This window comes from Scyliorhinus canicula, chromosome 25 (assembly GCF_902713615.1).
Source record: "Scyliorhinus canicula chromosome 25, sScyCan1.1, whole genome shotgun sequence".
Lineage (NCBI taxonomy): Eukaryota > Metazoa > Chordata > Chondrichthyes > Carcharhiniformes > Scyliorhinidae > Scyliorhinus > Scyliorhinus canicula.
Genome location: NC_052170.1, coordinates 4,978,794 through 4,992,543, shown reverse-complemented (window position 1 = coordinate 4,992,543; position 13,750 = coordinate 4,978,794). Strand labels below are relative to the sequence as shown.

Here is a 13,750-nt window from a genome sequence, read left to right as displayed (position 1 = left end):
GTTTGTTATGATAGTGTATAGATATATAGTTATCTGTATTATACTTTATTTCTTTATCGTTAGTTTAGTATTGAGTAAAAGGACTCACAGTTCATTATTTTGTTACTCATTAAATAGTTCATCTTTCAACAAGAAGGCTGTTGGTCATTTTATCATCTTGGTGGATTCAAGAGTAATATATATATTGTAGATAAGTCATTATTTAAAATATAACAGCCACAGGATGTATACAGTATGTACAACAGTATGTATATGGCTGGGTCCAGTTCAGTGTCTGGTCAATGGTCACCCCCAGTATGTCACAGTGGGCGAATCAGTGATGGTGATGCCATTGAATGTCAAGGGGCGATGGTGGGGATGGTTATTGGAGATGGTCATTGCCTGGCACTCCTGTGGCGTGAATGTTATTTGCTACTTGTCAGCCCAAGTCTGGATATTGTCCAGGCCTGGCTGCATTAGCATCTGAGGAGTCGCAAATGGTGCTGAACATTGTGAGTTTACGTGTGTGTGTGTGTGTGTGCATGTGGAGAACGGTGAGAGGCTCAGATGGGATGCCTCCTTCAGTCAAATAGCCCGGTTGATAGGCTATGGGAGGTTCACACAGAATGACCCCTTGCGGGGTGCGGGGTTGTGTTGGAGAGAATCTGGTGTTGGAATCAGGTAGCCCTGACTCTGGGTGAAAACTAGCAAGCAGCCGGAAGCAGGATTTATGAATCGGAGTGCAGTGTGCTGCTCCACACCGCGTCGAGATACAGGTTTAATATCCACCCAGACTTCAATGCAATTCCAACCCATCGCCAGAGGGAGGCAGCAAACACAAAGCAGATGTGGGCAGGGGTTAAAAAGCACTGAACATTCAGCTCTGAAACTGAATACAATTAATCCCCTCACAGTGTTAAACTCCACGTGAACCTCTTCCCTCTCCTATTCATCTCATCCAGCATTCGATGAACAATGTTTTTAAAAAATCCTCAAAGGTTTTTGCTTGAAGCAGCACGATGGTTAGCACCGCTGCCTCCCAGCTCCAGGGTCCCAGGTTCGATTCCCGGCTTGGGTCACTGTCTGTGTGGAGTCTGCACATTCTCCCCGCGTCTGCGTGGGTTTCCTCCGGCTGCTCCGGTTTCCTCCCACAAGTCCGAAGATGTGCAGGTTAGGTTAAGGTGTTATTGACATGGGGCAGTGAAGTGGCGTTCTCTTTCAGAGGGTCGGTGCAGACTCAATGGGCCGAATGGCCTCCTTTTGCACTGCTGGGATTCTGTGAACCGCTTTTCAAATGGATCTGACATCCTCATCGGAGTTACATTGATTTTCTTTTTAATTTAGAGTACCCAATTAATATTTTTTTCAATTAAGGGGCAATTAACGTGGCCAATCCACCTACCCTGCACATCGTTGAGTTGTGGGGGGCGAATGCCCCACAGACACGGGGAAAATGTGCAAACTCCACACGGACTGTGACCCAGGGCTGGGATTCGAACCCGGGTCCTCAGTGCCGCAGGCTGCAGTGCTAACCACTACGCCACGTGCCGCCTCCTCATCGGAATTCTAAATCACTGTTTACATCTCTGAAAGTGAAGTTCGCCAGTGACCGGGTGCATGGACTGTCGACAGGACCGCCTGACGTATGTTAATGTGACCTTTGGCTGAGAAAGGTAACTTTGCCAGGTCAACAGGTTGCCTGTTAAATGCTCCACCACACGGCTGCTCCCCACTCTTCCTGGAGTGGGATAGACTTGGCGGTTCCGATTGGGAATGATAGCAGTGTTTAAAGTGTAACCAAATAACCTCCCACCTTCCCCCCTCCCTCTAGCCACCCTCTGTGCAATGGCAGAGGTTTTCTCTTAAACCCGTTCCACTTGGCAACTTAAGGTAGCTCGGCAGAGACAGTCTGGACTGAGTTGGAACCTGTGTCCCAGAGAGGGGGGGGGGGGGGGGGGGGGGGGGGTGTAAACCTGCACGTGTTAATAACTTCAACTGAGTCAGTCAGCAAACAGGCAACAACAATTCATCCCTCATGAATACAAAGCGGCTGATTCAAGTCCCAACTCGATCGGTGCGTTCCAACAGTGCCTTTGTAACTAATCAGCGGGTTTTCATTCCCCTTTGCTGCTTTTGCAGCCAGAGTTAGGAGCAGAAGGGGGGGCCATTCGGCCCCTCGAGCTCCGCCATTCAACAGGACCATCGGCTGATTTGATTATCGCACTTTTCCACCTGCCCCACCCATCCCTGGGCTGCTGCCTTGCAAACCGAAGCTGCCTTGCAAGGTTCAATGACCCAGCCTCCACTCCTATCCTCAGACTAACCACCCTCTGGGAGGAGAGGTTCCTCATCAGTTTTGTCTCAAATGGGAGACCCCTTACTATTGAACTCTGTATCCCCATCCCCCCCACCCCCCGCCATTCTCCTCAGCATCTATCCTGTCAAATTCCCTCAGAGTCTTAAACGTTTTAATAAGAACCCCTCTCATTCTTCTAAACTCCAAGGCGTAGAAGTCCAACCCGCTCATCCCTCAGGGGATCAGCCTCGTGAACGTTCTCTGAACAACCTCCATGACTGCCTTCCAGTTAAGAATCATAGAACACGCAGTGAGAAAGGAGGCCATTCAGTCCATCTTACCAGTGCTTTGAAAGGGCTACCCCAATTCAGCCCAGCCCCCCCCCCTTTTTTCTCCCCATAGCCCCCTGCATTTTTTTGCCTTTTGATGCACTTGCAGCCAATCCCCTTTGCAAAGTTATCTTTGAATCTGTTTCCAACTCCGTCCCAGGTCAGAAACTTACTGCATTGAAAAAAAAGAACTTTCCTCAGCTCACCCCTGGCATTTTTGACAGCCACCTTAAAAGCTTACTCGCTGTTTACCAACCCTCCCGCTCGCGGAAACGGTGCTCCCTCATTTACTCTCTCGGTCTCTCTCTCTATCTATCCGTTTATTGCCACATTGCTGGTCATTTTAAACAGGAGATGTTGGAGCCGGTTAGAAACCTGAACATTCTCTCTTTCTGGAGATGTTGAGGTGGGAGTTTGACAATGGGGAACCGATTAATAATAATAATAATAATAATAATAATCGCTTATTGTCACAAGAAGACTTCAATCAAGTTAAGTTACATTCAGGTTAAATCTTCCTCTGAGCTCAGGTAGAATGATTCCTCTGCAAACGTTTTAACCATCATGCCCTGATTCCCGCTGTGGCGTTATAAACTTGGCCGACCTCCCCAGTGCAGTATTGAGGGAGTACTACACTGCCAGGCGTTAAACAGTGGCCTCGTCTGTAAAAAACATCCCTTTGCGCTATTTGAAGAGTTCTGGCCAGTGTCCTGGCCAATGTCCATCCCAAATCCAACACTGTACCTGACCATTATCGTATTGTGGGATCGTGCTGAGCTGAAATCGGCTGCAGGGTTTCCTACATTACAACAGTGACTACACGTCAAAATTGCTCCGATAGATGTGAATCGATTTTGAGGGTCCGGGGGGGGGGGGGGGGGGGGGGGGTGGAGTGGTGACAGGCGCTAGAGCAATGCAGGTTTTCACGTCTGCCTTTTAACAGACCTCTCCCATCCCCGTTTCCCTCACTCACATTTCACACCGCCTTTCTTTCTAACGTCTTACAGTTTGGATGAAGCATTAACTCAGCTTCTCTCTCCACAGCTGCTACTGTGGCGTCAGTGGTGGAGGGAGTGAATGTTTGTGGAAGGGGTGCCGATCAAGTTGGTGGTCCCCAGGTTCAATTCCCGGCTCAGGGTCACTGTCTGTGTGGAGTCTGCACGTTCTCTCCCGTGTCTGCGTGGGGTTTCCTCCAGGGTGCTCCGGTTTCCTCCCACAAGTCCGAAAGACGTGCCTTGTTAGGTGAATTGGACATTCTGAAGTTCTCCCTCTGTGTACCCGAACAGGTGCCGGAGTGTGGAGACTAGGGGCTTTTCACAGTAACTTCATTGCAGTGTTAATGTAAGCCTACTTGTGTCACGAATAAAGATTATAAGATTATGATTATCAGATCCTAAATGGTGTGGAGCTTCTCGAGTGTTACTGGAGCTGTGGGGAGGCAAGTGGGGAATATTCCATCACACTCCTGGCTTGTGCCTTGTAGATGGTGGTCAGGCTTTGGGGGGAGGGGGTCAGTAGGTGAGTTACTCTCTGCAGGATTCCCAGCCTCTGACCTGCTCTGGTAGCCACAGTATTCATGTGGCTGGGTCCAGTTCAGTTTCTGATCAACGGTAAACCCCCAGGATGCTGTGGGGGCTGTTGTCAGACAGATGAACGTGACACACTATGAGAGTAGATCTCCTGGTAGGAGTAGCTACAAGCAGCACAGCAGAGCGGAGTTTATTTAATCATTAAACAGCAGTATTTCACCGACCGAGCACTCTTCTCCATTATCACACCCCTGGGTGTAATGAGGAATTGATTTTACTGTGAGTAATGGCAATAGAATTTTAAAAGTGGAAGATAGGAAGGGTTGGCACACACTGGCATCTGGATTTCAGTCAAATGTGGATCACTCGACCATCACGTTGCCTCCACCTTGACCGAACTGGGGTTTTGGAATTCAGGGACTGCCTCCCCCCCCCCCCCTGCCCCCCACCCCCTGCCCCCCACCCCCACAGAAATCTGCCCCTTATATCGCTTTGGTCAGTAACCGTAGGGTCACTGTGGGGAAATGCAGGACTCCAGTTTCACAGCGATGCTGTGTAGTTGGAGCGGAATCACTTAAGACCATGAGGTAGAGGAGCAGAAGTGGGCCATTCGGCCCATCAAGTCTGCTCCGCCACTCAATGAGATTGTGACTGATCTGATGTGATAATTCTCAATTCCACTTTCCCGCCTATCCCCATAACCCTCGATTCCCTCACTGATTAAAAATCCATCTCAGCCTTGAACATACTTAACGACCCGGCCTCTGCAGCTCTCTGCGGTAACGACCCGGCCTCTACAGCTCTCTGCGGGAAAGAATTCCACAGATTCACTCCCCTCTGAGGGGAGAAATTCCTCCTCATCTCTGTCTGAAATGGGTGACCCCCTGACCCTGAGATTCTGCCCTCTGGTCCCAGACTCTCCCACAAGGGGAAACAACCTCTCAGTATCGACCCTGTCTGCCCCCCTGAGAATCCGATATGTCTCAATAAGGTCGCCTCTCATTCGTCTAAACTCCAATGAGTTCAGGCCCAACCTACTCAACCTCTCCTCGTAAGAAAATCCCTCCACACCCGGGATCAACCCAGTGACCGTGCCCTGGACTGTTTCCCATTCCAGGATGTCTTCCCTTAGCTAAGGGGACCAAAACCTTTCACAGCATTCCAGAATGCTTACAGCACAGAAGGAGGCCACTCAGCCCATCACGTCGATGCCGGGCTCCCAAAGGAGCAATTCCCCGAGTTGAGAACCAAAAAAAAATCACTGTAGTCGTGCTTCATGTTCGGTGTTTGTCATTAGACAACATAAATATAGGGTGGAAAGCAAATAGTGAAGAGGACGTAAGGAGGTTACAAGGGGACACAGAGGTTAAGTGAGTGGGCAAACATCTGGGAAATGGAGTATAAATGAAATGAAAATCGCTTATTGTCACGAGTAGGCTTCAATGAAGTTACTGTGAAAAGCCCTAGTCGCCACATTCCGGCGCCTGTTCGGGGAGGCTGGTACGGGAATCGAACCGTGCTGCTGGCCTGCCTCGGTCTGCTTTCAAAGCCAGCGATTTAGCCCAGTGAGCTAAACCAGCCCCTTGTGGGAAATGTGGGAAACTGTGACATTCTCCAACTTGGCGGGAAGAAGACAATAAGTGTATTATCTAAATGGTGAGAGATCGCAGAGATCAGGGATGGAGAGGGATCTGGGGGTCTGAGTGCATGAACCACAAAAGGCTGGTATACAGGTGCAGCAAGTAATTAGGAAAGCCTATCGAATGTTAGAATTTATTGTGAGGGGAAAAGTAGGGAGGTTATGCTCCAGTTGTACAGGATATTGATGTGACCACATCTAGTGTCCTGGGTATTGGTCCCATTATCTAAGGAAAGATGTCAATGTGTTGGAAGCAGTTCAGAGAGTCACACCAGCAGACTAACACCAGGAATGGGCGGGTTGTCTTATGAGGAAAGGTTGGAGTTTAGCAGAGTGAGAGGCGACTTGATCGAAACCTTTCAGATCCTGAGGAGGTGTTGACAGGGTGGGTGTGGAGAGGATGTTTCCTCTTGTGGGAGAATCTAGAAAGAGGGGGGTCACTGTTTAAAAATAAGGGAAATTAAGACGGAAATAGGGAGAATTTTGTTTCGCTCAGAGCGTGGTGAATCTCCGGAAATCTCTCCCTCGAAATACGGTGGAAGCAGAATTTTTAAGCCACAGCTGGTTAGATTCTTGATAGACAAGGGGTGAAAGGTTATCGGGGGGTCGGCAGGATTGTAGGGTTGAGGTCGCAATCAGGTCAGCCACGATATTATAGAACGGCGGAGCAGGGTCAACGTATGTTTGTTCAAATGTCACTTGCTCCAACTTCGATACAAACAAGGCAATCCCCCCCCCCCACACACACACACACCACCCGACCTCCCCCCCTCCACACACACACACACCCCTCCTCCCCCCCCCCCCCACCCCCCCCCCACACACACACACCCCCCCTCCCCCCCCCCTCCCCCCCACCCCCCCCCCCCCCACACACACACACCCCCTCCCCCCCCCCCACCCCCCCCCCCCCACACACACACACCCCCTCCCCCCCCCCACCCCCCCCCCACACACACACACACCCCCCCCCCCCCCCCCCCCCCCCGCCCCCTCCACCACACACACACACACCCGGCCTCCCTTGTTTTCCACTGCAGGCTGACCCTGATCTGATGTGGGAAATAATTCCATTTCTAGTCTAAAATCGCCGAACAGTCAGAGACACAGAGTTGACGAAAAGCCCATTTTACGGATGGAATGAGAACGGAGGATATTGGAAATGCTTAGCAGGTTGGTGGGGACGGGGGGGGGTGTGGTCGGGCAAAAAGGATAGGACAAAAGGGAACATCTGTAATGAAGTCGGTGGGGGGGGGGATTGACAGAATGGACGGTGAGGGAACGAGTGTAGGAAGTGAAGGGAGTTTCAGAAACGATGCCCTGCACTGTGCCAGCTATTTAAACATTCGGTCCGGGGCTGGGAATCCCGCAGCGAGTAACTCACGGAGCGCAGCTCCAACAACACTCAGAAATCTCAACACCGCCCAGTGAAAAACCTCTGGAACTCCCTCCCTAACAGCACCGTGGGTGTACCTACTCCACGTGCCCTGGCTCAAGAAGACGGCTCACCCCCCCCCCCCCCCCCACCTTCTCAAGGGGCAATTAGGGATGGGCAATAAACGCTGATCTAATCAGCGACGCCCACGTCCCGTAAATACATGTTAAGCATTGTAAAAATCGATTTTGTGCATGGCTGTCTCGTGAATCTACACAGACACATGAAATAACCACAAGCCTTAATCATAGCCTTAATCTCCCCTAAACATCCTTCTGGCTGATACTTGGCTGTTTTGAGTAAATAGTCATTTCTGTTCCTTCCTCTCTCAGCTGACAGTTTAGAATGGAAACTTGGACACTTGGTTTTGCCTCAAACATTTTTTTTTTGGAATCCAAAATGTATTTATTGTTTCCTAAATGACATTGTTGCTAACCAGGGCTTAGTAACTGATATTGAAGCTGGTTCTAATGGGCATTTAAAAAAAATTGATTCCTGATATAAGGTGAATTGTGAACCCACCCTCGTCTAAGGTGTGTGTGTGTGTGTGTGTGTACATATGTGTGTGTATGGGGTGTATATGTGTGTATACAGGGTGTATGTGTGTGTGTGTACACGTGTGTGTATATGGGGTATATGTGTGTATACAGGGTGTGTGTGTACACGTGTGTGTATATGAGGTGTATATGTGTGTATACAGGGTGTATGTGTGTACACGTGTGTGGATATGGGGTGTATATGTGTGTATACAGGGTGTATGTGTGTGTGTGTGTACACGTGTGTGGATATGGGGTGTATATGTGTGTATACAGGGTGTATGTGTGTGTGTGTGTACATGTGTATGTATATGGGGTGTATATGTGTGTATACAAGGTGTATGTGTGTGTGTGTGTACACGTGTGTGTATATGAGGTGTATATGTGTGTATACAGGGTGTGTGTGTGTACATGTGTATGTATATGGGGTGTATATGTGTGTATACAGGTGTATGTTGTGTGGTGTGTGTACACGTGTGTGTATATGAGGTGTATAATGTGTGTATACAGGGTGTGTGTGTGTACACGTGTGTGTATATGAGGTGTATATGTGTGTATACAGGGTGTGTGTGTGTGTCCACTAAGGGTGGAGTGATTATGATTGGAATGAACAACGGACCAGAATCGAGAAGTGCAGAGACCTCGGGGGGGTTTGTGGGATGCGAAAAGAAGGAAGGTAATTTTAAAACCAAGACACTGCTTGACTCGGAGCCCACGTATGTCAGCAAGCTCAGGGGGGCCGGTGAGAGGGGAACGGGACTTAGCCGAGTCAAAACATAGTTTGAAGTTCAGGGAGGCACTTTCAGATGACGGATGTACTGGAACTCACAGGCAGTCAGAGTTCATCCTGTCATCAGTCAACAGGAGGGGAGCTACGTGACCCCACTTCCCCCCCCTGACAGATGTGAAGCACGAATACCAAAGCTCAAAGGTTTGCACCAAAAACAGCAAACCCCCCTCACCCCTGCAGTACATTTTCATTCTGCACATCATGAGCTGCGGATAACTTCCTCCTACTCCTTTCAAATAAAACTCAGCAAATGGGTGAGTTCAACCCGCTGGCCGAGAATCGGCGCCACCTCCTTGCCACAGGCAGGCAGGTGTAACTACAGCGTGACTTGTTTACATTGGAAATTTCCATCCTAATTGTGAACAGGGGAATTAGCTACAGAGCCGGCGATAGTGACAGAGAAAAGATCCTCAAATCTAAAGCGGATACGGGTTGACAGAGGGAACCTGCATTTATATATAATCCACCCTCACGTCATGACATCCTAAATCACGTTACAGATTAATGAAACACCTTTGAAATCGCCATTGGAATGTAGGGAAAATAGGAACCAGTGGCAAGATTCAACAAACAGCAGTTCGATGATGCACTATTACGAATGTGAAATCTCATTCCTTTGGCTTTTAATTGTTGTCGGACATTTTTAAAGCATGTTAAATTTAAAAATGTTACTTCCTATTGAGTATTTCGATGATCATTTTTAAACTGGTGTTGGGGTCAGGGTTTTGCGAGAACTTCAGGAATCAGTCCATCGTTCCTCATCAAAAAGAGAGCCAGTAACATCTCATGTGACGTATTGCCCATCTGGCAGTGCAGCCCTCCCGCACTGCTGAACCTTTCAGCCTGGATTGCGCAACAAAGTCTCTGGAGTGAGGCAGCCTTCCTGACCCAGAGATGACATAGAGCTACCCACTGTAGGCACAGCTGGTAAATTGAGGCTGGACGCTGCCTTGTCGCTCTTTCTCGTTCTCCATGCCTGCTTGGTGGGACGTGACGGAGATTAAAAAATGTAAACGCAACTTCTGACAAACTTCCCAGTTTAATCGTCCATTTGGCCCACCGTACCCTACACATTGGCTTTTTTGACTGATCTATCAAATTATAGTCCCAGCTCTTGCTCCCATGTCCCTGCAGGGATTTGTACACGGTAGCACAGTGGGTCAGCAACTGCTGCTTCACAGCGCCAGGGTCCCGGGTTCGATTCCCGGCTTGGGTCACTGTCTGTGCGGAGTCTGCACGTTCTCCCCGTGTCTGCGTGGGTTTCCCTCCGGTGCTCCGGTTACTCCCACAAGTCCCGAAAGACGTGCTGTTAGGTGAATTGGACATTCTGAATTCTCCCTCTGTGTACCCCGACAGGCACCGGAATGTGGCGACTAGGGGCTTTTCACAGTAACTTCATTGCAGTGTGTAAGCCAACTTGTTACACTAATAAAGATGAAAAGTTGGCATTGAATGTGCTTCCAACGCCCTTACAGGAACAAGAATTCTCTTGTTGATTCTTTCACCGATTACCTTAGATCTGTGCCCCTCTGGTTACCAACGCCCCTGCCCCCTGAAATTGTCTCAATCACCACAGACGTTTTTATTTGAGAACATACCTTTATTCCTGTCCCTCTCCTTGATGGTGCAGACTCTCTGAAGGAACGGGGCAGCAGGAGCTGTCACTGAAAAGGTCGCCTCCCGAAGCTTCTTCACCCTGTGAGGGAACCGCCGATGCTCTCTGCCTGCGGGGTCTTCCAGCGGTATCACAGCGTGTGGAGGCTGCTCCTGTCCTGCAGCGTGAGTCCGAGGTTCGATTAGCGAGGGGGGGGGGGCTCTCTCGGGGACTGGGGGTACCGGCTCTTGCCCGGAGGTGGGGAGGCTGCAGAGCTTCCAGAGTGATCACATTCAGCTCTGCATCCTTCTCTCTCTCTCTCTCTCTCTCTCACACCGTCAGCTACAACGGAGCAGAAGTCAGAAAAGAAATCCGAATTAAAAAGGGGAAGGCGACAAACACGTCCTCCGCCGGTGAAGAAAGCATTTGCGGTTTCTCCTGCCTTTTCTGGTTGTGTGAAGGATTGAGAGAGAGAGAGAGAGAGAACGAAGAGAGGGAGGGAGGGAGTGGGTGGGGGAGGAGGGAACAAAAATAGAACTTATTTCCTTTTCACATACGTGCAGAGAAATCTAGATTTTGAAAGGAAAGCCAGCTTGTCTGTCGTCAATGTGAAACCTCCTCCAATCCATTAGTCCATCTGTGGTATCAGTCGCCTGATCTGGCTGCCTAAACCAGCTTGTCCACTTCGCAACTCCCTGCCTTCGAATTTTACTCTCTCTCTCTCTCTCTCTCTCACTGTGCCTGTGAAATGCTTTTATAACCAAACCCTTTCTCCAGATGCCCTACTCACAGCCAATGGGGGTGGGGTGGGGAGGGGGAGGATCATTGCAGGCAGCAATGAAGTATTGCAATCAGTCCACATTAAAAAAGAGTTTACTTTAACTTGTCCTTCAGCTCAAGTAACTTACTGGGTGGAAAGAACCACATTTTTAAAAAAAAAAAAGCTTGAAGCGCATATTCACCCTCTGCCTTGTGAAATTGTTCGTTCCCTCGACCATCCCTGTTACGAAGCTTGCAACTTGATCGGTGCCTTCCTATTGACAGCTGTCAACTTCCTTGTCTTCCAGTTCAATAACATTTCCAGCCAGCTTGGGGGTTTTACAATTCAGGGGCATCATTGCCGGAGTTGGATTTCTGTTTGGCGCGTGGGGCACGGACCTGTTTGTGGCCGACACATAAATAAATAAGGCGCCGGGCAGCACGGTGGCGCAGTGGGTTAGCACTGCTGCCTCACGGCGCCGAGGTCCCAGGTTCGATCCCGGCCCTGGGTCACTGTCCGTGTGGAGTTTCCACATTCTCCCCGTGTCTGCGTGGGTTTGGCCTCCACAACCCAAAGATGTGCAGAGTAGGTGGATTGGCCACGCTAAATCGCCCCTTCATTGGAAAAAATTAATTGGGTAATCTAAATTTAGATTTAAAAAAATAAATAAATAAATAAGTAGCCAGGGAGAAATAGCCAGGAGAAGACAAGAGAGGGAGGACCCTGGGGGGGGGGGGGAGGGCGGGGGGGGGGGGGGGGGGGGGGGGGGGGGGGGGGGGGGGGGGGAGCAAGGTGAGGTAGAAAATCCCAACAATAAAGAATGGGGGGGGGGGGGCAGTGAAGGAGGGGGGGAGGGAGGGGCGGGGGGGGGGGGGGGGAAGGAGGAGAGAACAAAAAAGTTGCAGCCAGAAGGGGGAAGAGTTAAGAGAACTCAATGGGGGCGGGGGGAGAGCCCAGGGGAAGACAAGGTGGCAACAACCCAAGCACAGCGAGAGAACGCGAGGAACAGCAGGAAGGGGAAACGGGCAATGGCCGATGCCGAGGCAACTGCACCAAAGAATGTAAAAAGCGGAGGGGGGGGGGAAGGCGGGGAGGGGGAAGAGGGGGGGAGGGGGGGAGGGGAGGCGGGGAGAGGGAGGCGGGGAGGGGGGAGAGGGGGGAGGGAGGGGGGAGAGGGGAGGGGGAGGGGGGAGGGGGGGAGGGGGGAGGGGGGGCTGGGGGTTTGTTCTCATGGTTTTATGCTTATTTCTTTTTCTTGTTAATTTATTGTTTTTGTACTGGAGGGGAGGGGTTACTGTTTTTCTCTGTTGTGATAAAATTTGTTGTTGAAAACTTGAATAAAATTATTCCAAAAAAAAAGGAAGGACCAAAGCAGCAAGCGACAGTCTGATGGCAAGCTTAAGGCCCCCAACCAAATTGTAAATAAATGCCTATAAACAATGTGCCTCGGCCATATTGGGGAATGTAAAATATGTATGCCAGCTAAAGGGGGCGGCCACAGTTGTTATTATGAAGATGCTTACCTGTAAATATACATGTTAATTTTTGCGTGTTTGTTTCCTAATAATTTGTAATTTGTTGGATATAAAATATGAAAACTCAATAAAAAACATTTCCAAAAAAACAAAAGAATGTAAAAAGCAATTCCACCCCAGTTAGATATCTAAAAAAGGAGAGAATGGGAGAGAGGGGAGGGAAGACCCCTCCCGTCCGGCTATATTTTCCTACAGCCTGTGTGTTTTGTTCGCAAGGTATATATACATGCATCTATAACTTGTACAAAACCCAATTAAAAGACATTTATATTAAAAAAAAGGTGTGTGGGGCAGGGGAGGAAGCTGCAGTGTGCACTGAGACCCTGTGACAGGAGCCTCTTCCTGCCACTGGCTCTTAACCAGGTGTAGGGGGTCTGGGGGGGGGGGGGCAGGGGTGGTGGGGGGTAGTGCTCAGCGGGGCTGCACCCTGCAGTGGAATAGCTTGTCTCTGTTCACCGCCCTGGACGGTGGAGAAACCACCAATGATGGTCTCAGCCTTCACCCCCAGAAATATTCTGTGTGTGGGATCTTGCGTGTGCTTTAGATTGCCTGCATTCCTACATTACAGCCATGACCATGTTGGCGCTTCGGAGATGTCTGAGGTCACGGAAAGGAGCTATGCAAATGCAAAACCTATTTTTGTCTTTTTTTTTTTTAATCGTTGGGCCTCCACGAGGTTGAGCCGTTTTCAGCTGGTTAATGAACCATGATGGTGATGAATGACTGAATTCTCTCGCCCAGCAATGACCCGGTTCACTGCTGGAGGCTCCCCCCCCCTCCCCCCCCATGAAACAGTCGTCCTTCGTGGTACCCTCATTGCCCAGGGGTCAGCTTACCCTCACAGAATGATCACATTCCCCTCCTCATCTTTCACGGCGGAATTATTTTATTGGCTCCTCGTTCTATATCAAGCACGTGTCACGAGCTCAGGACAATGATTGCATGTTAGCCACGTTATTAATGTTCCTGCTTTCCATTTTGTTGTCATATCAACCCTTTGAAGTAATCCTTTACCTGTGACACAGCTCCGTTTATCAGGCCAATCTCCTGCCGCACACTACACCGCCACACTGGCCTACACTCCCCCTGCAAAATGTCAATCTTTTATACTCGTTGCAAAAATCTCAGTACGAATTTCTGTTTGGATGTGTCCACAATGTACGTTACGATCGATGTGAGGAGTAGCGGGCGACGGGGGGGGCGGGGGAGGGAGGGTGGGAGGGAATCAGGAGGCTAAGGGACAAACCTTTGAGAAGCTCTTTGTAAATAGAAATAGCTACATAGAAGAACGTAAATATTACAGCACAGAACAGGCCATTCTGCCCAAC

General features: G+C 49.7%; 1 protein-coding gene across 2 annotated transcripts in view; it reads right to left on the bottom strand.

Moving 5' to 3' along the window:
- Positions 1-13,750, bottom strand: part of LOC119957213 (prostaglandin E2 receptor EP1 subtype-like) — a 37,882-nt gene that overhangs the window by 8,942 nt on the left and 15,190 nt on the right. The window contains exon 1 of one of the 2 annotated variants that reach the window (XM_038785036.1): positions 10,132-10,341. The exons of the other annotated variant lie outside the window; for it this stretch is intronic. The gene's annotated coding sequence lies outside the window, so the exon portion shown is untranslated. Of the gene's footprint in view, positions 1-10,131; positions 10,342-13,750 lie in introns of those variants that run through there. 2 annotated transcript variants of the gene reach the window in all.